Raw genomic sequence first — 27,092 nt, 5'->3', positions numbered from 1 at the left:
ATGGACCTAGATATGAATTCCTATTCCATCACTTCCACTCATGTGAACTGTGTCAAGTTAACTATCCGCAGAGTTTCAGAATCTTCCTCGGTACGATAGGGGTAATATTACTACCTAACTCAACTCAGAGGTATACCAGGGGAACAATACATGGGCTTCACTCTGCACAATACCCAACAGATAATAAGCTCTCAAAAATTTTTGATACTATAATTATTTCTATTATGCCATTATTATTATTACTTTCCAAGGCATCATCTTTTAATGTTGGATAGCTACATTAGAATTTTCTTCTTTGTGCTCCTTTGAGGCCCATGAAACATCTGTTTTTTTCAGAATATAATTTGGTGAAATAAAGTCAGTATTCCATTAGCCATAATTCATCACAAAGTTTGAAAGACACTCCTTGTAAAATACATGCATAATCTCATAATACCCTGTTAAGATTTCAAGATATCTTTTCAATAGTATAAAAAGAGAAACACTTGAAGTATTAAATCTTTAAAGCCTTGTCAATGCTATCTGGTTCATAACACTCATGTAAAGTGAAGAGATGTGGACAAGAATAATCTGTTACCTGACATCACAACTGGGCAGTGACTCATATGGCAAATTTAATTTCAGTACCACTCACAGTAATCATTTCCCTGACTTCAGAGCTTTCAGTTGACGTAAGGTACCCCAGACAATCAACAGAACCTTCCTGAAGGAAGTTTTCTGTGAAGCTTCTCTTAAATTCACAGAAAACAAATCTTCATGCAACCTGAGTTCCTTACATCATTCAAACATATTGCTGATGAATGTTTTTGTCAAGATGTTTGGAGTGTTTGAAAATCAAAGTAAGATAATAGAATCAAAATTTCAAGAACTAATAAAATAAATTATTTCTAATTTATTTTAGGGGATGGTACTTGACATAATTAGTAAATTCTGATATATGTGAATGAACTTTTTTCATGACAATTATCCAGTTCTTTAAAATCATGTCTTCTATGTTATAGTGTCGTGGGGGAAAAAAATTGTCTTAAAAGTCATTTAACCCTTTCTTCATCATTTAAGAACCTGTTTTGAGAATGCATATATTTTGCACTGAGAAAATCTTTGCCAAAATATATTCTCAGAAAATGTTTGGTATGTCATTATTAGTTACCAGGAATCTTTTTAAGTTAGTATTCTTTGACTATAGTATTGTTTTGACTTAAAAATAAAACCTGGTGATTCACAGACCTGTACCCCTGGGGATAAAAATATATGTTTATAAAAAATAAAAAATTAAAAAAAAATAATAAAGCCATCTACAAATGGAAGACAGAAGCATTAATAAGTTGAAGAGGGGAAAGTTAACTTATTGGAAGGAAAGTAACAATAAAAATAAGAGGATTGATATACATGAGCTCTAAAATCCTTTCCAACTATAAAGTTGTTATTCCTGTTAAATAATAGAAATCAGAACTCACTGCATTAAAATTAGTTGAGATTATAGCTACAAATATGAAGCTAAGAAGAACCTTGAGAAGAAATATCTATTTAAACCATATTAAATTTCCCACTAAAGATCTCAGCCAAAAGAAAACATGGCAGTGTTCTGGGCTGAGGTCTGAAAGGTAATTTGGCTGTTCAATGTTAAGAGAAAAAAGAGCCTCAAGCAGCCAGGGTATTGTGACTCTACTCAGTTAACTTGCAAGTAGTTAAATTGATTTGTAGATTATTATACAGAGTGTTAATTAAATTTATCCTCAGAAAATGCGCAAGTAGCTTAAAAGCCTTCCTGTAATAAAGATTAAAGACGATGTAATAATAATATAAGCACAAGCAAACAGCAAGAAATAGAGGAAGCTGACACTTCTCCCATCAGAAAGTGCTCTTCAGTATCACAGCTAGAAAGACAATGGCAATCTAATTAGGTCTTTGAAAAATTTAAGATTATAAAGACTATTTATAAAATGGATTTACATTAACTCTCATTTATGATGAATGCATTGCCCTAATTTTATTTCTTAAAGTATTATCTAATGATTTCAGGAAATGATGATAATTAGCAAGCTGACATTTAAAAATATTATTTATACCATCTTTACCTCAGCCTTTTTCAATCTCCATTTCTCTGTTCATTTTGTAATATACTTAATTTACTAGGTACTTAATATACTTGGCCTTGTATTTAAACTTCTGGGATTAATAGTACATGCATATACTAATGAATAAATAGATACTGGTGGTACAGTAAATATGCATTTTCACTGAGTTGAGTATTAGAATTAGTATTCACTCAAAGCCACATATCACCATCATGGAAAGAACATCTGGTGTATAATAATAAAATTTTATCAAAAACATTGATTACTTCAGATTATTAAAAATTCTAGTCATTATCTTTCTAAGTTTTGTAGTATTGTCTGAGAATAATAATTTCGTAGCACTGTCATCTCTAGATTATTCTGCAGTCACTAGACATAAATTCTTACTTTAACTGGTTCACTTAATAAAGGGCTAAACTCTTCAATGCATTGAAGAATATAATTCTGGAAACAGTTTTCTGGTGGCACCTTTCCTACTGAGAATTTTATACTAATATCCATAGCTTAAACTAATCTTAAAAAGTCCTCATTATCAAGTACTGAAAATGCCTAGCAGTCTGTAGAAATGACTTCACCAAGATTTCTATTGAAGCTCTAAACTGCCATAGCCACAAAACATTAGGAGCTTTTCTTTTTAGAATTGGTGTTAAAAAATCTGTTGTTTTGAAGTTTGATTAGTGAGTATAAAATGTGCCTTGGATACCTTATTTTTCTGTAACACTCTTCATTATATTTTTATGTTCTTTTTTATGTTTGAGTTGAAAATCATTTATCATAGGTGTTTATACAATTTTGTAGGATTTTTCTTCCTTGTAAATTTCAAAAGGACAATGTGGGCATCTTTCTATTAATCTATTCTCTCCAGATGTGAAGAATGTTCAAAGAAACATGGAACAGTTTAACAACTTTTTTTTTCATAAAACAAGTTCACCAAATGAATCTAAAAATATTATAATTATGATATAATCTAATATATATTATTGTTTTATGATTTAGATTTTATTAATATTTGTTGCCTCAAAAAGAATATATCGATCTTTTCAAATTTTCTACCTAATATGCTATTTGATGTTTATCTGGACTGCCACCCTATTTTTCTATTTAACTCTTTACTAATTCATAAGAATACAAAATAACAAACGTTAAAGCTTTTGTAATCAACATTAATTATTATACTTCTAACATGAGAAACAATACTGCAGTCATAAATGTCTTAAATCCATGCAAAACCATAATTGTTATAAGAAATAAAAAGTACCAGATATGTTCATCTTTTCCTGTCAACAAATGTATAATCAATTAGAATGTTATAATACTACAAAATAAATAGTAAAACAGCCAATTTTTTCTTGATAGTGCATGACAAGAATGATTTATAAAAACTATGTTTAAGTGAAAGGATTCCCAAAAATGATAAATGTGCTTTTCATTTCTCAGTAAATCACAATGTACAGTATTTAAACTGTTAGTGCTCAAACTGGGCATCTTCCACAAAGAAAAAGGCACTCTTCCTCCTAAGTCTGATTTGGAAAAGAAATTTCTGCAGATCAGAAATTGGACTTGAGTCAATATCAACACTTCTTTGACCCCGGTGACTCTGAAAGGCTATCGAAGAGAGTTTTCTCTCCTCCTTGCTTGGGCAACACATTCTTAGTGATTTTTGCTGACAGCAAAGCCTAAGCCTAAATCCAGAGGGAAAACAAAATAGTGATTTTAAAAGTCTCACTGTTCCCAAACTTTGGTACTTAACCCCAATCAAGGTGAGCTTTCAAATTATGTCTGGTCTCCTTATTTCTACCTAAATTATCACCGTTTTACAAAAACATTGTTAGAATTGAAATCTCAATTAAGTGAATACGTAAAGATCTGAGATAAAAAAACTAGTAAAAAATTTCTAAAGTGAGAAAGTGTGTAATTTTCAAAAGACAGAAACAACGACTACAGAGTTAGAACCTAGAGAATAGGGAAGATTGTGATATAAAATGAAATCAGAGATAGGCTGAGCTAGACCATGCAGAGGTCTGTCGGCCATGATAAGAAGTTTGGATTTTACTTCAGATGATACTAGAAGTCTTTGGGGGGATCTTTAAGAAGGAAGAGATGTGGGATTGGGAGGGAGACAAACCATAAGTGACTCTTAATCTCACAAAACAAACTGAGGGTTGCTGGGGGGAGGGGGTTTGGGAGAAGGGGGTGGGATTATGGACATTGGGGAGGGTATGTGCTTTGGTGAGTGCTGTGAAGTGTGTAAACCTGGTGATTCATAGACCTGTACCCCTGGGGATAAAAATATATGTTTATAAAATATAAAAAATTATAAAAAAATAAAAGAAGGAAGAGATGTAATCTTATTATGGTTTTCAAAACCATAAAACAACCAGCTTAGTTAAAATTACAACTACTGATAATGGAAAATGTTGGCAAAGATATGAAGCAACTAGAATTCTCAGACACTGCTGGGGAGAATGTAAGGTGAATGTGAGCACTTTGGAAAAATATTTTATAGTGTCTGCTAAGTTTAACGTTTTCAGACAAGTCGTTCTTTGTCTCCCAGCCCCAAGCTTTCCTTCATATTCTACTCTTCTATTTTCCCTTTATTGAACCATGACAAATCTTGGTCAGAACTTTTTGTTAAATTTTTCCTGTTTTAAATCAATCCACTTCCCACAGTGATATGTCTGCCACAGCTTTGTTCCTACACCTACTAATAATATAATTTTTGAAGTTACATTTCATGTAAAATGGGAAACTTCCTAGTCATCATATTTCTAAGCACCTTAAGACTAAAAAGAAAGAAAAGGAAGCAAGATAAGAAATAAGGGAGGGAGAAAGAACAGAAAAGATTTCATTTTACTTCTAAGTGTATATTATTTTGTATCATAATATATGCTATGTACTATATATATGTCATATGCTATGTGTAAATGCTACGATATAAGAAAGAAGAGGTTAATTGTGGGCCTTAAATTTTAAATATTTCTTTCCAGTTCCTCAAGGTATGATTTCTAGTATGGAACTGGATAAAACATGAGTTCTAGTATGGAACTGAATAAGTGTTAAGGCTTTATCCTGAAAATAGGTATTTTTTTTTATTATGTTATGTTAGTCACCATATGATACATCATTAGTTTTTGATGTAATGTTCCATGATTCATTGTTTACATATAATATCCAGGATCGCTATGGTCTTCAAAAATTGTAAGCCCATAAGGAAGGGGCTGGGGGTGGGAAGGAAGTTACAGGGAAATACAGGATCTAGCCAGTTTTGTCAGGAATTGAGTATGTGCTGCCAACCTCTATCCTCATTTCCTTAGGGTGTCTCAGGTTCCTGAAACAAAAGGTTAAGAAGGGATGAGGGGAAGTTTGCAGAAGAGAGAAAAAAGTTACTTTAAAATCAAGCTTCCCTCAAGCATTCGTGCAGCCATTTTGATTTTTTTAAATTAAATTTATTTATTTTCAGCATAACAGTATTCATTATTTTTTCACCACACCCAGTGCTCCATGCAATTTGTGCCCTCTCTAATACCCACCACCTGGTACCCCAACCTCCCACCCCCCCGCCACTTCAAACCCCTCAGACTGTTTTTCAGAGTCCATAGTCTTTTTGTTCAACTTTATGCTTTTATGTTCAACTTTGCTTCAGTTTTAGTTCTGAAGTTTATATCTGAACAGAAACGTTTATGAATCTGGGAAACTGATATTAGTGATTTGTAGTACATGTGCCAGATCTTTCCTTTCTAACAATCTGAGATCATCTACCAGTTAAGACTTTGCTTTTCATCTTTTCTAAATAGCAACACTGCTATGTAAATATATTTTATAAACTTGACCTTTGCATAACAAGTTCAAGCAATCAAATTTTTGTATTTATTTTTGTGAGTACCTAGATTTGACTCAGCATTTATTTTTGCTTTGCAATTTAGAGATAATCCGTAATAACCTTATAAATTTTGCTTCTTACATAATCATAGTTTGGAATGAATAATTTGAAGTGCTAGAAGCCCCAGAAGAGTCTAGCATTATTAATTAATTAATTAATTAGTAATTAGTTATTCTCTTAAATGCAGAAACATTCTTTTCTGCCATAACCAAATTTAGCTACATGATATTCTGAATCACTCTCACTGACGCCATTTCATAATAATTTGCTGCAACATTACCATGAGAAGTCAAGGGTTAGGAAATGAGAGGGCGCCTGAATGGTTCAATCGGGTAAGCATGTAACTCTTGATTTTAGCTCAGGTCATGATCTCAGGATAGTGTGACTGTGCCTGAGTTCCAGCTTTGCAGTGGGTGTGGAGCCTGCTTGAGATTTTCTCTCTCCCTCGCCCCCTGCCCCTCCTCTGCTTACTAGCACAAGCGCACTTGCTCTCTCCCTCTCTAAATAAATAAATAAATAAGGAAATCAGTAAGAAATTTACTTGGTCACTACAAAAGATTTGGTTTTCCAATTGGTATCATCCAATCAGATGATTAAGAAATATCATTTTCTTGGCACCCAATACGTATTTGCTCCTGTTATCTCTGCCAGCTGGTGATCTGATGCTCTACGGTAATTTTCCAGAAGGGGAAGGAATTTTACAGCAGGAGTACTATCCATATACTTCTGTGGTGCCTACATAAGAAACCGGGAAGGTGACACACTTGCCTTTCAAAGTGAGGGTCAAATAGTTGTGAAAAATAAAATCTTTACTCATTTAAACATGAAACACACCAAATTGGGAGATTTCAAAAGTGTGTATTTTCTCATCTTCTGCATTTCACAGTAAAAATTGTTTTAATAGAATTCTTAAGCAAATAGAATGATTCTTTAATTTACACCAGTTTGAAGCATGCAGAGACCAGAAAAAATGTTTTAAGACACTAATTATAAATCTCAGCTTGCAAAGTTGGAAAATGAAAAAAATAATATTTATCTAAGTGTGGTTTACATTCTTGGTTTGAAAGAAAACTTAATTTTTCTTATTAATTTTCAGTACCTTATATATAACAAATTTTTGTAATGCTTATCTTTTGTAAACAACTTTTAGTACAGCAGTATATAATTATTTTTAGTTAGATTTTCAATTTAAGATGTAATGCTATTTTTTTAAAAGATTTTATTTATTTATTTGAGAGAGAAAAAACACAAGCAGGGTCAAGGGGCAGTGGGAGAGGGAGAAGTAGACTCCCTGTTGAGCAGGGAGCCCAACTCAGGGCTCAGTCCTAAGACCCTGGTATCATGACCTGAGCCCAAGTCAGATGTTTAACCAACTGAGCCACCCAGGTGTCCCAGGATTTAATACTATTTTTTACTCTATCATTTAATAGTGAGTTACTAAACTGAAGTTATATTTATTAACTTAAAGAAAATATTTTTTATTGAACTCATATTACTGATTTCTTTAGCTGATACTAACACTGAACATATTTCTTTAAAAAGATGTATTTATTTATTTGAGAGAAAGAGAGAGAGAGAGAGCATTCACACAAGCAGGTGGGGGGGGGGGTAAAGGAGAGGGAGGAGAGAATCCTCAAGCCGACTCTCCACTGAGCTCAGAGCCTGACACAGACCTCAATCCCAGGACCCTGAAATCATGACCTGAGCCAAAATCAACAGTAGACCACCAAACTCACTGAGCCACCCAGGTGCCCAAAACTGAATACATTTGGTGATTATTCTAAGTGTGCCTTCTGTACTTTCAGAAAGTGTTTTAATAGTAACAGTAAACACAGACTAGATATATATTTCCATATTTGTCACTGGTATAAAATGTAATGTCACTCGGAAAATTAGTTCATACAAGTTAACTAAATATTACAGCTTAGAAACTTTTGCTTGAGAGTTCATATACAATCAAATTTATTTCATTTAATAATGAAATTGAGCCTATATTTGTTTGCTGGACATCAGCTCTGACCCATGGTTTTTCACTATGCTTTATATGAATTCTCTACTTGGGCCAGACAGTTTCATTCAGGAGGAACTGCTTTTAGCTGTAAGTCAGAGGAACCTGGAAAATAACCCTTTAAACTCACCAGGCTTTAGTGTCTCAGATAAAAGAATCTGGGGATGGTCAGTCTAGGGCTTTCTGGCAGCTGCAGGAAGGCATCAGGGACCCAGGCTACTTCCAGCTCTCTACTCCCGAATGTGGTCTTAATCCTCAGGGTCTAAGATTCTCGCTTGAGCTCCAACTGTCCTTTGGCCTTCCAGGCAGTCGGAAAGGCATACTCCCTCTCTTTGAGACTTTCCAAAAATCCTATGCGGTGACACAACACATCTGCTTGCATTTCACTGCCAACAACTTATTACTTAGATGAAACAGGTTTCAAAGTGGAGATAGAAAAGAGTTTTTATCTGGTTATATAGTTGCTCTGGTATAAAATTAAGGTTCATCAATTGAGATGGAGCAGGAGAATGAGTTTGGAGCAGGCAGCTAACAATCTTCTGCCATGTTTATATGTTCATCGTCATTTGAATAAACCAGATTTCCCTTTCTATATCTTTCTTTTTAAGATTTTATTTATTCATTTGACAGTCAGAGATCACAAGTAGGCACAGAGGCAGGCAGAGAGAGAGAGAGGGAAGCAGGCTCCCCGCTGAGCAGAGAGCCCAATGTGGGGCTCGATCTCTGGACCGTGAGATCATGACCTGAGCCAAAGGCAGAGGCTTTAACCCACTGAGCCACCCAGGCGCTCCCCCTTTCTATATCTTGTTTCAGGAAACTTGCCTTTCCTAAAAAAGTCTTATTCCCTTCTCATACTACTCTTATTGAAGTTCTAGGCCTTCTTCAATGGCCGACGTTGTTTCTATTTCTTCCTGTTTTTCCCAGCTTCCCCAGAGCTCATTCAAAACTCAGATAGTATTATATTTTAGATCTATACTACCTACTTGGAACTTACAGTGAATTCAATCTCATTACTAATCTGTTTCTGTGTATGTGCTACATTCCCAACTGTTTTTGAGCTTCATGAGATCAGAGATCATGCCCTTTATTTCTTTGTATCCTTGGGGCTTGGAGGATAGAAGATTATATCTGTCTTATTCCATGAGAGATTTGAACTAGCTTACATAAAACATTGATAAAATGTCAATAAAATTTGGAGCACAGAAAGTATAAACTGAAATAGGAGAGGAGAGATGTACAAAATACAAAATAGGAAAAAGGAGATTGTAAGAATTTGTTTTAAAATTTTTAATATTGAGCTAGTATTTGACTCTACGATACATCCTTGACTAAGATACATATGCTATTCCAGGTAACCAAAGTGAATGAAAAGGGAAATATGGACAATTGTAAATTACCATTGAAAGGGGGATAATTTTTCAGTGGAAGCAAGTCCATTTCCCTTCGCTAAATTTTAATTTTTTTTTTAATTTATTTTTTATTTTCAGCATAACAAAAGAAATTATTCACTGCAGATTTTCAATGCAGGACTAAGAAATATAGTAGAGAATGTCTCTAGTAGCATTTGTATGCTAAATACAGTAATGGGTTGATGAGGCTGTTTCTTATAGCACCCATCAGTAAGGGGCATGTTATCAAACACAGTAATGAAGGTCATTTTAAAGAGAGTCAAGATTCAGTAGTAATTTTCTTATTGTTTGGAATATGATAAGAATAAAAATAATAATCAGAGCAATAAAATAATTAGAACAATGCATATCTTTCAAACTGTCATTAGTACATAACTCTCTATTAAGTTCATTTCTGAGTTAGGCCAGATGGTGGAGAGTTTAAGGGTGTAGACAGCCATGTATTAGACATGTGAAGCTGTGTGGGGAAATAGCACAAGATAAAAGCACACAGGCTCAGCCTCTTACTGACTGTAGAACACTGGGTAAGTTACTTACGTTCTCTTTGCTTTCATTTATCTATAAAATGAGAATACTCACATCAATGAGTTGATGAGAACATTATAACACTAGTACTAATAAGATTGTTAGAACGAGAGCTGGCACGTGTTAATTGCTATAAAAGTGATCACTTATTCATTTTAAGTAAATAGTAATGTTGAAATACTTACATAAAAATTGAGACAGTGGACCAGGGATTTTATTTAATGGCTGCCCACAAGTCATTCATTCAGTTCTTCCTGATTACAAAGAAAATGGCAAGAGCTAAAAATATGGATGAAACTTTTACTTTGTAATTCACAATTTTAGGATCATGTATTTTGTGTGTCTTTCTTTAAAATTTAAACCATGGAAGTCTTACCAAGTGGGAGAGAATGGAAAACAAAAGTGCAAATATCACTATTATTATACAACAAATCAAATTGTAGAAGAGATGATATAACGAGACAAAGAAAAGCTCAAGAAAATGGTATATAGTCATCTATGAACTTTGGGATATTGGAGACTCATTTAGCCTTTTATTATTTCAATTTCTTCATCTAAAGTGAATGTGGAATTGTGAAGGAAAATGTCATGAGTTATAAGAAGGATAATCTCTCTCTATGTCATTGTTAAAATGAAAATCCTAGTAAAATGTGAGAACTGCTTATTAGTGGATCAAAGGTAATATGCAGTGATACTTCTGTATTACATTACAGCAAGAGAATGTGCTAGCTACTGAGTTATACAATAAACTTACATTTAAAAACTAATATTTTAAAAATACATATATGCAATATATATTTTAAATATATATTTTTAAAAATAATATTATCATAGAAAATGTTTTAAATTCCAGCAGTAAAATTGATTTCTGAGAGTAGCAACAAAGCTTGAGCAATTTGCAGGTCTCCAGTGTAAAAGCAAATTATTGGGAAGAAAATCAGTTCCCTTATGCCAGCAGAATCTAAATCCACAACCTAGCAACAGCTCAACCTTATCTCATTATCCAGAAAATGTCCTTTTTAAAATTGACCTTTTTCTATGTTCACTTCCTAAGAAAAGCTAATTGTCATCTTTGTAAGACCTCATGATCATTCACAGATCACCATTTCTCTTATACCTGAGGCATGATCTGACTTCTATCGGAAAGATAATTACAGAATGCACCATAAGCTCCTAAAAGGCAGAGACAATTATTTTTATCTGTCCATGGATTCAGGAACTGACACTGTGCCTGACTTTCAGCAACTGTTCAGTGACTCTTTATTGTTGAAAGAATGTAAGTCTGCAAGATGTCTTCCCAGGCGTATTTAGGTGCTTTTAAGAAGGCCTTTTTGTACAAACAGATAAGATGGAAGAAATGGGAAGAAAGAGCTTCCCCTAAAGAGAGTGAGAGAGAGATTCACCCAATAATCTTTCCTCTTCTCTTGGCCAAAGAGAACACTTGAGTAATGCAGCTCTGGAGGGATCTGGTAAGGGAGAAAGGTGAGAGAAGAAGGTTGTTTAAACCTCTTTTAATTTAAACAGCCGGCCTCCTTCTCTTCAGCGTTGAGAGTTTGTTACCTTAAAGCCTAATGACTGTAACCCAATTTATTTTTTTTTCATTTATTTATTTTCAGCATAACAGTATCATTATTTTTTCACCACACCCAGTGCTCCATGCAATCTGTGCCTTCTATAATACCCACCACCTGGTACCCCAACCTGCCACCCCCCGCCACTTCAAACCCCTGAGATTGTTTTTCAGAGTCCATAGTCTCTCATGATTCACCTCACTTTCCAATTTACCCCAACCCCATTCTCTCTAACTCCCCATGTCCTCCATGCTTTTTGTTATGCTCCACAAATAAGTGAAACCATATGATAATTATTTAGATAAATATTGCAAAATACTAGCCCAGGACCTGCTAAGAAATTGTTTACTTCATTATAAAATCATTGCTAAACATTGATATAGTCCATATGGTATTTTAGAAGTGAATAACAAATCTTATATGTCACCACTGGAGGAGACAACTACATCCAGTCTTCACTCTGAAAACTGATAATTAAAAAAAAAAAAAAAGATTTTAAATATCTAACTTGCCTTTTTGGAGGAAGTCTAACTCATGGCCATTTTTAAATTCTCAATGAAATACTGATTTAATCGAAGATCAAAAAATGTTAAAGCCACCTGGGGTAAGGCTGGTCAGGAGCAGGCTCAGCCCACCCATTATTCCGTAGTTTGCTTGGCAATTACATGACAGCCTTTACAACACAGGGCTTCCTAAGCAAACTCTTGGAAGGGCAACCTGTCTTATGTGCCTTGTGGGAACTAATATAAAGTCAACACTGGTGAGGTATTCCTGCCAAAAATGCTTCATCTATACTTGAAATTTACTAAGAGGGTAGATCTTAAATTTTCTCAACACACACACATATACACACACAATAGTAACTATGTAGAGGTGATGGATATTGTTTAGTTTGATTGTGATGATCTTTCCACAGTGTATACATATACCAAAACATAAAACTGTACACCTTAAATATAAAATCTCTATATGTCAAAGATATCCCAATAAAGTTATTTTTAAAAAATCTCATCTGAATCTCCTCAAGACTTTAGACCTAACTTCCAGCTTTATAGAAATAGAGGACATAGGAAAACAAACTGAATTGTGTCATAAGGAAGTCTTTTTTACTTTTAAATCCAAAATATATGATATTTCTCAAAGCAGTGCTTTCTCTTCAAAAAACCAATGTCTTGGGAAAAAACAAACATGGAGAGTTGTGACTAAACTAGGAATAGACTCTAGAGACATAACAACTAAACACAGTCCTTCAGTCTTAAGTGTATCCTGGTTTGAAAATCATCTATTAAAGATACTTTGGAGACCCCTTAAGATATTTGTATATAAGTCGGGGCACCTGGGTGGCTCAGTGGGTTAAGCCTCTGCTCTTTGGCTCAGGTCATGATCTCATGGCTAAGTCTACCAACTCCTACAAGGTGAAGCTGAGTTTCAGCTTCAGTTCTGTGTGTCACCATTCTACAATAAGAGTTCTGTTATTTATGTTGTTACAAAATTAAGAATTAATTAGAATAGGGCACCTGGGTGGCTCAGTGGGTTAAGCCACTGCCTTCAGCTCAGGTCATGATCTCAGGGTCCTGGGATCGAGTCCCGCATCGGGCTCTCTGCTCAGCAGGGAGCCTGCTTCCCTCTCTCTCTCTCTCTGCCTGCCTCTCCATCTACTTGTGATTTCTCTCTGTCAAATAAATAAATAAAATCTAAAAAAAAGAAAAAAAAAGAATTAATTAGAATAAACTTTCTGTCCCATCCTGAATGTGCAGATTTGTCAGTTAACATAGAGTCTGGTTAAATTAAGAGACTCTCTTCCCCAAATGTAGAGCTTGGACAGCCAAATGTCTCATGTATTATCTTTGACATGGAAGTACTTAGAATCAGTAAAAGATAAATAGTCATGCAAGACTTCTGGTGGACTGTCATTTTGTGGAATAACTAAGACAAGACTTGAAGGGGTCAAACATTATGATAGGGATTGTCTGAATATGACAACAGGTCCATTGTGTAAGATAGTCTCATAATTACACTCAACAATCTACAGAATTGCTAGAGAGTTTGATGTTCACCTTCTCAGTAAATAAGAATGAGGAATAATTTAATTAAAATAAAAGTATCTTGCACAGAGACCATAAAAAAGAAAAAAAGTTTGTTTTGTTTGTTTGTTTGTTTGTTTGCCTAATTTTCTGAACCATGAGCCATCTAGAAAGAGCCTCAGGTCATAAGCTAACCTAAGTCATGAATCCCTCATAACAAAGCATAACCTGGATCGATTTTCTTCTGAACTCCTGCCCGTTCTTTGGAATAAAAGAGAAAGCAAGTTTAAGGATCCTCCTTTATAGTCTGTATATCTGTCAAGCTTATCTGAGCTTCTTATGATTTTATTCTGATTATAGGAGACTTAAACACTTCCAACATATCAAAAAGACAATACTGTCTGATTTCAAAAAGAAAAGTCTACATTTATAGGTTTAAATGAGTGTAGTTTGCATATTGGAATCTGACAAGATCTATTTTAAAATATACATGACCTTTGACCAGCAGGCTTACTTTTCATAAGCTTATCATTTACAACAAAGAAACCAGGGGGGTTGTAAACAATCTTAATGCTCATCAATAAAGGAACACTTGATCTGTGCATTTATACAATAGAAATTATGCTGCAATTTTAAAAATAAATTAAATCTTTATGTATATAATTAAAGAAATGTTATTTCTTTTCAGGGAAAACAGCAAATTATGCAAATGTATATATTTTTACCCTATTGTGAGCTCAGAAAGGAAGTGTAGACAGTGGCATGTTAACATGGGTTATTTTAGGACTGGAGGAAGAGTTGAAGGAAATATGATCAGTGTCTTTAACTCTCCTATTACCATTTTTTGCATCAACAAAGTACTACTTTGTAATGTTGTATATAATAAAAAACAAAATTAAACATAAAATTCTGTTCAGACCTCAAACTACAATTACTAAGATCAAATTCTAGGCAATGGAATTAATTCACTTTCCTTTTCCTAAAAGTTAATCACAAAAAGGGAATTTTTTAATTTTAATATATTTATTTATTTATTTGTTTACTTTGAATAAACTAAATAACCTGAAAACTGTTTTGTGAGATCATGGACACTTAATCCTAAGTTGATTGGCATATAAGGGGGAAACAGGGAACCTAATGTATATTAAAATAAACATCCTACTATGGATTTAATAAATGCTTTTTCATTGGCTCATCTGTAAAATGAGATAGAATTCCCTTAGAATAGTGCCAGACACATAATGAATTTTCAGTAAATGAGTTAGGCACATTGCTATAGGATTGAGTTACTGCCCTCCAGGAGAGCATAGTGAAAAAAAAAAAAATCTTACTGAAGTAGGGAGACAAACTTCTAAAAATTAGTCAGTAACTTAGCTAATGAAAATGCCTCTGCAAAGGATCACAAACATTTTTAATTGTCCCTTAAGTGACATCTTAGTAGTAGCTTAGAGGTCAGGTAAGGACTATCAGTGTATATAGTTACTTAGAAGGTCATTCTGGCCTAAGTCTGAAAGGAGAGCAAATGTGAGAAGAAAAGGATGACTGTTTCCTTTCATACCTGGATACAAGCATATGGTATATTTAAAAAAGTTGAGATGGGAGACTTCTTGGAAAGATGACAGAGTAGAAAGATCCTAAGCTCACCTTGTCCCACTGTTACTACTAGATAACCTCCATATCAGTGTAAACAACCTAGGAAAAATGACTCCAAAACAGGCAGAACAAACTCTCCACAGCTAAATGTAGAGAAGAGCCACACTGGAGAGGGTAGGAAGGGTGGAGACACCGTCTAAAGCCAAACTGACACACACAACTGTCTACAGAAAGGAAGGACATGGTGGGCACAAAGAAAAGAAAGAAACAACCCCCTAAACCAGGTATCCTAGGCATGGGGAAGATGAATCGCCATAACATTTGGCTTTAAAAACCAGAAAAGCCTAAGTTGGTTAGTTTTTGTAATCAGTGGGTATTAACACCTAAAACTTTAACTAATCAGCAGACTCAGTTCTGGGACAGCTAGGAGAGTGAGAGAAAATCAAGTCCCTGCCCTTAAGGAGGCAGCATAACAAATAGCCCTAGTGAGATAAAGCATAGAAGCAGCAATTTGAAAAATACTTGGGGTATATGGGAAGGAGATGTATCTACTAATCTCAGAGCATGTGCTGGAGGGACAGAATTACTTGGGAGACTTCTCCAAGAACAAAAGAGCTGTCAGGTGCTATTTCTTGTCCCTGCTTCCCAGCCAACATACCCAGACACCTGCAGAAACCAGTGCAGTACCAACACTCTCTACCTAGCTTTCTAAGTGTGTGCCCCCAACCATACATTCTTCTAGGGACCTACTCCCTCCAATCCAGCAGCCCTCACCTAGGGTTTTCTCAGGTGGCTGCAGGTCCCCTCCTGTGAACCTTGCTGGCACAATATGTCTTGCCTGTGTGTTTCCTACAGACCCCTACTGCCCCCTTGATATGTCCTTGGCTGAAGCTCTTCCAAAACAGTGCCACAAGCCTGGCAGTGTCAACAGGGGCCAACATCACTCCAAAGTGACTCTTGACCCAGGAAGAAGGGAAGATAACCACACATTCCAGTCTGATTGCAGACCCAGCAGTGGGTTGGGACAGACATCTAGTCTGACTGTGGGTCTTGCCCACCAATGAAAGCTTCTAAAGGGACAACACCAGGAAAGCACCTGGCAGTTTGGTGCTACTGCATCTATGGCAAATGCCTGGTCTGACTCAACTCAAGCCCAAGGCAGTACCAGACTGGCCCAGTAACATCACAGGGATAAAACCCTGCCCACAAGAAACAAAGAGAGCCATTTCAGACAACTGATCTGAAGGCAAAAACACCTGAACCACAACAGTAGGGCACATACAACACATATAGGACACACTCATGAAACACCAATCTCTGGTGAACAGGTAACATTGTACTGTGCAGGGCACTACAGAACTTCTTCCTCATAAGGCCAGAGCTTTCAAGAGAAGGAGACATACCTGACTTTCTTAACTTATATAAACATTCACAGAGAGGGGGTGGGATTATGGACATTGGGGAGGGTATGTGCTTTGGTGAGTACTGTGAAGTGTGTAAACCTGGTGATTCACAGACCTGTACCCCTGGGGATAAAAATATATGTTTATAAAAAATAAAAAATTATAAAAAAAAAAAAAAACATTCACAGAGAGACAAAATAAGGAGGTAGAGGAATATGTCCCAAATGAAATAACAGGACAAAATCACAGCAAGAGAACTATGAAAGACTTCACTGAGACCCTTAACAAAGAGACATAAAATATAAAAAATAATTAATCACAGCTGAAGAACTCAATAACTGAAGTTAGTAATACACAGAGGAAATAAATTATAGACTAAAAGAGGCAGAAGAATGGATTAGCAACCTGGAAGAGAAAATAATGGAAAATAATCAAGCTGAACAGGAGAGAGGAAAAAAAAAATAAATGAAAATAGATTAAAGGAACAAGGGAACTCCAGCAACACCATAAAGCATACTTACATTTGCATTATAAGGATCCCAGAAGTGGAGGAGAGAGAAAAGTGGGCAGAACATTTATTGAAAAAAAAAAAATAGCTGAAAATCTCCTGAATCTTGGGATGTACACGGAAATTTAGATCTAGAAGACACAGAGAGCACCCAATAAAATCAACCCAAGGAGGTCCATACCAAGACAAATAGTAATTCAAATGGCAAGAAGTAGTGATTGAGAATTTTAAAAGCAGTAAGAGAAAATACATACAAGGGAAACCCCATAAGGCTATTAGCTGATTTTTTAGCAGAAACCAGAATGCACTGGCATGATATATTCAAAGTGCTGAAAGAAAAATAACCTGCAACCAAGAATACTCTATCCAGTAAAACTATAATTCAGAATAAAAAGTGAAATAGAGTTTCCCCAAACAAACAAAAGTTACAGAAATTCATGACCACTAAACCAGCCCTATAAGAAATGTTAAAAGGGACTCTGAGTGGAAAGGAAAGACCATAATTGGGAGTAAAAAAAGTAAAAAGCACAAAAACAGTAACATTAAGTATATCTACAAAAATCAGTCAAGGTATTTACAAAAGGATGTAAAATATGGGGAAGAGAGGAATAAGTAATGGATGCAAACTTTAGCCCTAACCATCAATTTAATATAGACTGTTGTATGCACAAGATGTTGTATACAAACCAGTGGTAGCCACAAATCAGAAAACAGGTAATAGAGATGCAAAAAATAAACAAAAGGAATCCAAGTATATCACTAAAGAAAGCCAGCAAACTATGAGGGATGAGAGCAAGAGAAGCAAGGAATAAAGAAGAACTCAAAAACAATCACAAGATAAGTAACAAAATGGCAATAAATACATACCTATCAATAATTACTTTGAATGTAATTGGACTAAATGCTCCAACCAAAAGACATGGGATGACATAAAGAATAAAAAAGCAAGACCTATCTATATGCTGTCTATAAAAGATTTCGACCTAATGACACATGCAGACTGAATGTGAAAGGATGGAAAAACATTTATAATGTAAACAGAAGTGAAAAGAAAGCTGGAATAGCAATACTTATATCAGATGAAATAAACTTTAAAACAAAGACTATCATGAAACTTTAAAACAAAGACTATAATGAGACAAAGAAGCATACTACATAGTCATAAAGAGAACAATCCAGGGGTGCCTTGGTGGCTCCATGGGTTGAGGCCTCTGCCTTCAGCTCGGGTCATGATCCCGGGGTCCTGGGATCGAGTCCTGCATTGGGCTCTCTGCTCAGCAGGGAGCCTGCTTTCCCCTCTCTCTCTGCCTGCCTCTCTACCTACTTGTGATCGCAATCTGTCAAATAAATAAATAAAATCTTAAGAAAAAGAGAGAGAGAGAGAACAATCCAATAAGAATATATAACAGTTGTAAATATTTAGACACTTAACCTGCATCCAAATATATAAAGGAGCTATTAGCAACACAACAGAAGTAACTGATAGTAATACACTAATAGTAGGGGACTTGAACATTTCAATTACATGCAATTAAAAAAAATCACTCATCATCAAAGAAATACAAATCAAAACCATGATGAGATATCACCTCACATCTGACAGAATGGCTAAAGTAAAAAACACAAGAAACAAGTGTTGGTGAGGATGTGGAGAGAAAGGAATCCTCATGCTCTGTTGGTGGGAATGCAAACTGGTACAGACACTGTGGAAAATAGGGAGGTTCCTCAAAATTTAAAAATAGAATTTCCACATGATCCAGTAGTCACACTACTAAGTACTTACCAAAGAATATGAAACATTAATTCGAAAAGATATATGTACTCTTATAGCTATAGCAACATTATTTACAACAGCCAACTTATGGGAGTAATCCAGATTTCTATCAATAGATGAAAAGAAGTGATATATATTCATTGGACTATTGCTCAGCCATAAAAAAAAATCTTGCTGTTTACAGCAACATGGATAAATTTAAAGGGTATCAAGCTAAGTGAAATAGAGAAAGACAAATATGATATGATTTCACTCATGTGGAATTTAAAAAACAAAACAAATGAACCAAGATAAAGAAGCAAACAAAAAAACAGATGCTTAACTATAAAGAACAAACCAGTGGTTACCAGAGGGAGGGTGGTTGGGGGATGGGTGGAAAAGATAAAGGGGATTATGAATACACTTTTCATGACAATCCCTGAGTAATACATAGAATTGTTGAATCACTATATTGTATACCTGAAAGTAATATAACACTGTAATGTTAACTCTGTGGAATTCAAATGAAATTTTTTAAAATTTGGAAAGAGTTTTTAATTACTTTCATATAAATTTTTATAATAAATTGATATAAATGTATAATTCAGATAAAAAGAAGATGACTTTGGGCATTAATTCCATGAGAAGAGCAAGTAATGAGGAAATGTCTGGCAAACCTTTTTATTCCTACTGATGCCATCAGCACTTTATTTCACTAATGGCTGACTATAAGCAATATGATTTTATTGCTTCACTATATCTCCCCAAATCCCTCATGGATTAAATTGTGTTACTCAAAAATGTATGTTGACATCCTAACCCTCAGTACTTAAAATTTTCTAACTATAATTTTAAAGCAAGCTCTTCAATTGCTCCAGGTAAAACCAGAAATGAAAATGAGGAAATATTGAATGATGTATCAAAGCAAATAGGTTTTTTATGTAATAGTTTTAAGTTGTTTAGCCTAATAGTAAATAAAGCAAATTACCTGATTGTTCCTACCACTCAAACCCAAAGTTCACACCCCAAGATTTTAATCTGCAGGCTTTCCTAGTGGCAAGGATCCAATTGTCTAGTTAGATGGACTTTTTAAAAATCAAAAATATAAAACAAAGAACTAGGCAGGAATCTTCAAAGTTATGTCAGTTGGCATGAAAATGTGAGTATTCTCTTAAAATGACATGAAAATTAGTCTATATCATTTAGAGAAAAGCTACTGAGTGCCTGCTACATGCTTTTTACCACGTAAGATATAGTTGGTTATTAATATATAGTTCCTGCCTCCAAAGAACTCATGTCTAACAAAGGGGACAGATGCAGCACCAAATAATAACATAGTAAAAGTGAAATTTTCAAATAACATTTAAAGTACTACAGAAATAGGAAAGTTTGCAGGGGTCTGGAACACTGAGGAATGATCAAGAATGAGTTGAATACATGGACAAAAGAAATGAGAAGATGCCATCTTGGCAGAGGAATAGCTTGTAATAATGCAGTTGTGTTCGTCAGGGAAGATAGCATTCCTGTCTCCCAGTCTCTGTGGAAAAATTGGAAACTAACTTTAAGGGATGCCTTGCTCCAAGTTGTAAAACTTCCTCCTGTCTTGAAGATATGAGAAAGTTTACTTTTTCGTTGGATTAGGCCAATTAACAGATACAGTGGGTATATGATTTCTGCCCCCATCCCAGTTCTTACAAATTCTCAAGCCTTCTGCTTCATTGAAGTTGAATTCAAACTCTCTTCCTTATTACCATAGTCTTGAGGAAAAGTTTTCTTTGCCTATTTAACTTGCAGTTTTAATTTGACATTAATGACATCAAAAACTAGTAATGTATTCCTGCTCTACTATGTTCCCAATCAGTGGTGGTATTTGCCTTCATCATGCAATGTTTCAGAGCAGGCATTTAAAAATCACCCATGAAGTGTTCCACAAAATGCGTATATAAGATAACAGATTATGGTGATGATTTTTGTCTACAGAAAAAGCCAAAATTGAAATTATCTAAAGCTTAGGATTCAATGTTAACAATAGAATTGGATTAAGATTCCAAGTAAGAGATTCTTGAGTACCATTAAATCCTTTAACATGTGATTGCCTGATTAGAAAACAAAGATGTTAAGTGATCCAGAATGAAAAGTTGATTGTTGCTACTTTCTCTTTTAGTTAGAAAGGCAACTTCAGAGAACTTGCAAGGAGCCAGAAGGAGTTGCCAAAGAGAATACAGCAGTGTTAGATTTGGAGAGACTTCATTTGAATTGTAGCTTCACCACTGATGATCTGTTTGACTTTGGGCAAATTGCTTCCTTGTCTTTAAAAAGAAATTAAGAATACTCTCTTAGCTGGGATATTGTGAGTTGTGTGTGAAAAAAATGTGTATTAGAGAGGAAAACGGTAGCTTTTACCCTTCTTAAGCCACTGTTGTGTTAGGTGGCTATGCAGTGCTTACCATCTAAAAGGACATCAACAGGGTGTGCCAGGGTGGAGTCAGACTTCTCCAGAGTGAACTCATCCCTCAGCACCTCCCTGCCCAGATAGAGGGATGGGAGTCTTGTGCCAGTATCCTGTTGGTGGTTGTAGTATCAGCTCACCTTTTAGCAGGGAGCCGGTTGAGCCACCTGTCTAGCTGCACCAAGTATTGTTTCTCATCTCTTTTCACCCAGGAGAACACGTTTCTTAAACCCTCTTGAGCCAAGGAGGAGAGCTTAGCCCAATCATTAACTATACAAACAGAACAGATTCAATCTACTTGGAATGGTGAAATGAGAAAGGCTTTGCCCTTTTAGTTAGTTCTATAAAAATACAAAATACTTATTTCACTCAGCATAATCTTTTCCAGTCCCATCCATGTTGCTACAAAAGTTGGATACTTACTTGTGGAGCATAACAAATATCATGGAGGACATGGGGAGTTGGAGAGGAGAAGGGATTTGGGGGAAATTGGAAGGGGAGGTGAACCATGAGAGACTATGGACTCTGAAAAACAATCTGAGGGGAATGAAGTGGTGGGGGGGTGGGAGGTTGGGGTACCAGGTGGTGGGTATTATAGAGGGCACAGATTGCATGGAGCACTGGGTGTGGTGCAAAAATAATGAATACTGTTATGCTGAAAATAAATAAATTTAATTAATAAAAAAAATACAAAATACTTAAAACAAAATCAAATAGATGGGAGGTCTATTCAACTTAATTTTTTGAAAAACTATAGAAAATAGATTCTAAACTTTTAAACTTAAACAGATAATACAACAATCTTTTAACTTAAGAGGTGGATATGACGGTGATAGGAATTGCATTTCAGATCTAACTCTCATATATAACCTTAATATCTGGTGAAAATCACCTGGGAAGTAATGATATCTTCCAAGAAATCTCGTCAAGCTACATAGCAATAAGTTATCCTGATGAAAACCAGATTCATATCAACATGGCCCATAGGACATCCCATTTAAAATTAATGGTGTAGTGGAACAGAGTAGAGAGCCCAGATACGGACCCTCAACTCTAGTCAAATAATCTTCGACAAAGCAGGCAAAAATATACAGTGGAAAAAAGACAGTCTCTTCAATAAATGGTGCTGGGAAAATTGGGCAGCTATACATAGAAGAAAGAAACTCAACCATTCTCTTACACCGTACACAAAGATAAACTCAAAATGGATAAAAGACCTCAATGTGAGACAGCAATCCATCAGATTCATAGAGGAGAACATAGGCAGTAACCTCTTCTCTATGAACCGCAGCAACTCCTTTCAAGATATGTCTCCAAAGGCAAAGGAAACAAAAGTGAAAATGAACTTTTGGGACTTCATCAAGATCAAAAGCTTCTGCACAGCAAAGGAAATAGTCAACAAAACAAAGAGGCAACCCACGGAATGGGAGAAGATATTTGCAAATGACAGTACAGACAAAAGGTTGATATCCAGAATCTATAAAGAACTTCTTAAACTCAACACACACAAAAAAGATAACCATGTCAAAAAATGGGCAAAAGTCATGAACAGACACTTCTCCAATAAAGACATACAAATGGCTATCAGACACATGAAAAAGTGTTCATCATCACTAGCCATCAGGGAGATTCAAATTAAAACCACCTTGAGATACCACTTTACACCAGTTAGAATGGCCAAAATTAGCAAGACAGGAAACAACATGTGTTGGAGAGGATGTGGAGAAAGGGGAGCCCTCTTACACTGTACCAATGCAAGTTGGTACAGCCAATTTGGAGAACAGTGTGGAGATTCCTTAAGAAATTAAAAGTAGAGCTTCACTCTGACCCTGCAATTGCACTACGGGGTATTTACCCCAAAGATACAGACGTAGTGAAAAGAAGGGCTATCTGTACCCCAATGCTCATAGCAGCAATGGCCACAGTCACCAAAAGTGGAAAGAACCAAGATGCCCTTCAACAGATGAATGGATAAGGAAGATGTGGTCCATATACACTTTGGAGTATTTTGCCTCCATCAGAAAGGATGAATACCCAACTTTTCTATCAACATGGATGGGACTGGAAGAGATTATGCTGAGTGAAATAAATCAGGCAGAGAGAGTCAATTATCATATGGTTTCACTTATTTGTGGAACATAACAAATAACATGGGGAGATGGAGAGAAGGGAGTTGAGGGAAATTGGAGGGGGAGATGAACCATGAGAGACTATGGACTCTGAAAAACAATCTGAGGGTTTTGAAAGGGAGGGGGGGCGGGAGGTGGGGAGCCTGGTGGTGGGTTTTATGGAGGGCACATATTGCATGGAGCACTGGGTGTGGTGCATAAACAATGAATTCTGTTACACTGAAAAGAAATGTAAAAAAAAATTTTTAATTTAATTAAAAAAATTAATCGTGTGTTATGTTTATGAAATGTGGTTTAGGAGTCTCTTCCCTGTTGGGTTAACTTTTATTCTTCTTTTTTTTTTTTTTTTAAGAGAGAGGGAGAGGGCAAGAGAGCAAAGGGGGAGGAGGAGAGGCAGAGAAAGAGGCAGAAAGAAAATCTTAAGTAGGCTCTACACCAAGCACAGAGCCCAACACAGGACTTGATCTCACGACCCTACGATCATGACTATCATGACTTGAGCCAAAATCAAGAGTCAGATGCTTAACCAACTGAGCCACCTAGGTGCCCCTAATTAATTTTTATTTTTCAATGTTCTTAATCTTAGAAATTTTCCATTAAAATTTGCCTATAAAGCTTAGATATAGTGGTCATATACATGAGTCAAATTGCAGAATTCACTTAGAAACCATTTAAGTTTGAACATTTTTATTTCCTAATTCAAAAAGCAATTCAGAATTCCATATTAGTTGATAACATATAACTTTCTTTAAGGCAACATTCATCCATTTTCTTAATCTTACACCTTTTGATTTCCACCCACATGACTTAGCTTTTGTCATGGTAAAATAGATAATAACACAAGGTTAACAAGGAGAGCAACATCTGTGCTGATTATTCAAAGAAGCACAATATTTCTCATCTTTGTACACTTGTTGGAAGCCGAAATCATTTTTCTCTTTGTTTCCATAGATACAGTACATCTGGTTATTAATCAGAATGATAGACCATAAATTACAGATCCAGTTAAATATCATTTGTCCTTACCTAATACTCCAAACATTTTCTTATTTAATTGGTTCCATTTTTTATACTGTATATGATTTTGAAGGCCAGTTTGATTTAAATTTAAATATATTTCAGATATATATATAGAAACAATGGTCTAACTATGCTTAACAATAAATAAAACATGATCAAAGAAAGATGCTATACAGATTGTATGAAATAATGTGTCCCTGTTTCTAAGAAGACAGGCAGAAAGACAATGTTTTCTTTAGCCCTCTGTTGAAATCACTTCAGGTTCTCTGTGCATCTTTCTCCCACAAATTATGATCTATTCACTTTCAGTTTTCCTCCTCAGTATAAAAATCTAGAATGTTTAAATACAATATATATTTTATAAACTCCACAACTGAGTGGCAATTATTTTATGGAAAGTAGAAAGAACTTAAGGTAACACAAAAGAGCAATAACTGGAGGGAATAAGAAGAGAATTATACATACACTGGAGAGCACATCTAAACGTGAGCATTTTGACCTCCTTTACTCATCCACCACACACTACACACCAGTAACACCAGAAGACTGGCTTCCGTTGCTCTCCATGACCTTGGCTCTAAACCACTATCCTTGGACCTCACTTTGAACTGCCTCCAAATATCCCAGTTATTTACATTTTCTACTCATTTTTCCCACTACTTTCCCCTAAAGATAATTTAGGGGAAAGTATAACCTGTTACAAATAAATACAGTGTTATTTACACCAGAGTTTCTCAGTCTTGACACTATTGATATTTTGAATCACATAACCATTGGTGATGGGGGCACCAACCCTCCTGCACTATACAATTTTTAGCAGCATCTCTGGCTTGTACCCACTAGGTCTCCTAACACCACTCATCCCAAATCTTATCAATCAAAATATCTCCAGATACTGCCAGATATTCACTGGTAGGCAAAGTCAATCATCCCTATTTGAAAACCACTGGTTCACATTAACATTTACTTATTTATGCATTGATCCATTCAATAAAAGTCTATCAGATGCATGCTTTGTGTCAAGTATTGAACTACAACTGTTAAGGCGGATGTAGTATTTGCCCTCTCCTATCCTGAGTCTAGTTATAAGTATGAACAAGTAAACTGTCAATTACTATTTAGTATATAAAATATTATCACACGGGGTGCCTGGGTGGCTCAGTGGGTTAAAGCCTCTGCCTCAGGTCAAGTCATGATCCCAGGGTCCTGAGATTGAGCCCGGTATTGGGCTCTCTGCTCAGCAGAGAGCCTGCTTCCCTCTCTCTCTCTGCCTGACTGTCGGCCTACCTGTGATCTCTGTCTGTCAAATAAATAAATAAATAAAACCTTAAAAAATAAAATAAAATATTATCACAGAGGTAGGAACAAAGTGCTACTGGAGCATAAAGAACAAAATATTGCTTCTCTGCTCCTCCTTTCGACAGACAGCTGCATCTTCTGGTGCTGTGACAGCTGCATCCCCAAGACACGATGGGAAGGTCAGAGTGAATAGGTTTGGCCATATTGGTCACCTGGTTACCAGGACTGCTTTTAAGTCTGGCAAAGTAGATCTTGTCACCATCAATGACCCTTTCATTGACCTCAGCTACATGGTCCTGTATGATTCCACCCATGGCAAATTCCATAGAACAGTCAAGGGTGAGAACAGGAAACTTGTCAACAATGGAAAGTTCATCTCTGTCTTCTAGGAGCAAGATCCCATGAACATCAAACGGGGGATAATGCTGGTGCTGAATATGTTATAGAGTCCACTGAAGTCTTCACCACCATGGAGAAGGCTGGGGCTCATCTGAAGGTTGGGGCCAAGAGGTTCATCATCTCTGCTCCTTCTGCTGATGCCCCCATGTTCCTGATACATATAAACCATGAGAAGTATGACAGCTCCCTCAAGACTGTCAGCAATTCCTCCTGTACTACCAACTGCTTGGATCCTCTGGCCATGGTCATCCATGACAACTTTGGCATCATGGAAGGACTCAGAACCCCTGTCCATGCCATCACTGTCACCCAGAAGAACATGGACAGAGTTGTGGGAAGCTGTGGCATGACAGTCAAGGAGCTGCCCAGAACATTATCCCTACTTCTTCTTGGCACTGCCAAGGCTGTAGGCAAGGTCATCCCTGCGCTGAATGGGAAGCTCACTGGCATGGCCTTCCATGTCTCCACCTGCAACATGTCTGTAATGGATCTGACCTGCCACACACACAAGATCTGACCTGTACAAAGCTTCCAAATACAATGACATGAAGAAGGTGGTGAAGCAGACAAAAAGGACCCCCTCAAATACATCCTGGGGTATACTGAGGACCAAGTTGTCTCCTGCAATGTTAACAGTGACACCCACTCTCCCACCTTCAATGCCAGGTCTGGCATTGCTCTCAGTGACCACTTTGTCAAGCTCATTTCCTTGTATGACAATGAATTTGGCTACAGCAACTGGATGGGCCTAATGGTCCACATGGCCTCCAAGGAGTAAGAGCCCCTTAGACCACCAATCCCAGTGAGAGCAAGAGGAAGAGAGAAGCCCTCAGCTGCTGGGGAGTGCCTGCTCCAACTTATCCCCAAAACACAGAATCTCCTAACCTCCACCATTTCCACCCCAGACCCCCTGAAAAATGGGAGGGGCTTCGGGAGTCCTACGTTATCATGTCCCATCAGTAAAGTATACTGTACCCAGCCAAAAAGAAAGAAAGAAAGGAAGGAAGGAAGGAAGGAAGGAAGGAAGGAAGGAAGGAAGGAAGG

The 27,092-nt window shown here is 36.1% G+C and overlaps 1 pseudogene across 1 annotated transcript; it reads left to right on the top strand.

Moving 5' to 3' along the window:
• LOC309843472 (glyceraldehyde-3-phosphate dehydrogenase pseudogene) lies at nucleotides 1-26,826 on the top strand (annotated as a pseudogene). The gene is made up of 2 exons: nucleotides 1-90; nucleotides 25,775-26,826. The product of its transcript is annotated as a glyceraldehyde-3-phosphate dehydrogenase pseudogene (transcript).
• The last annotated feature ends 266 nt before the right edge of the window (nucleotides 26,827-27,092 follow it).

The sequence above is a fragment of the Mustela nivalis genome, assembly GCF_964662115.1.
Source record: "Mustela nivalis genome assembly, chromosome: 11".
Classification (NCBI taxonomy): Eukaryota; Metazoa; Chordata; class Mammalia; order Carnivora; family Mustelidae; genus Mustela; species Mustela nivalis.
This window is presented reverse-complemented; position numbering and strand designations above follow the sequence as displayed.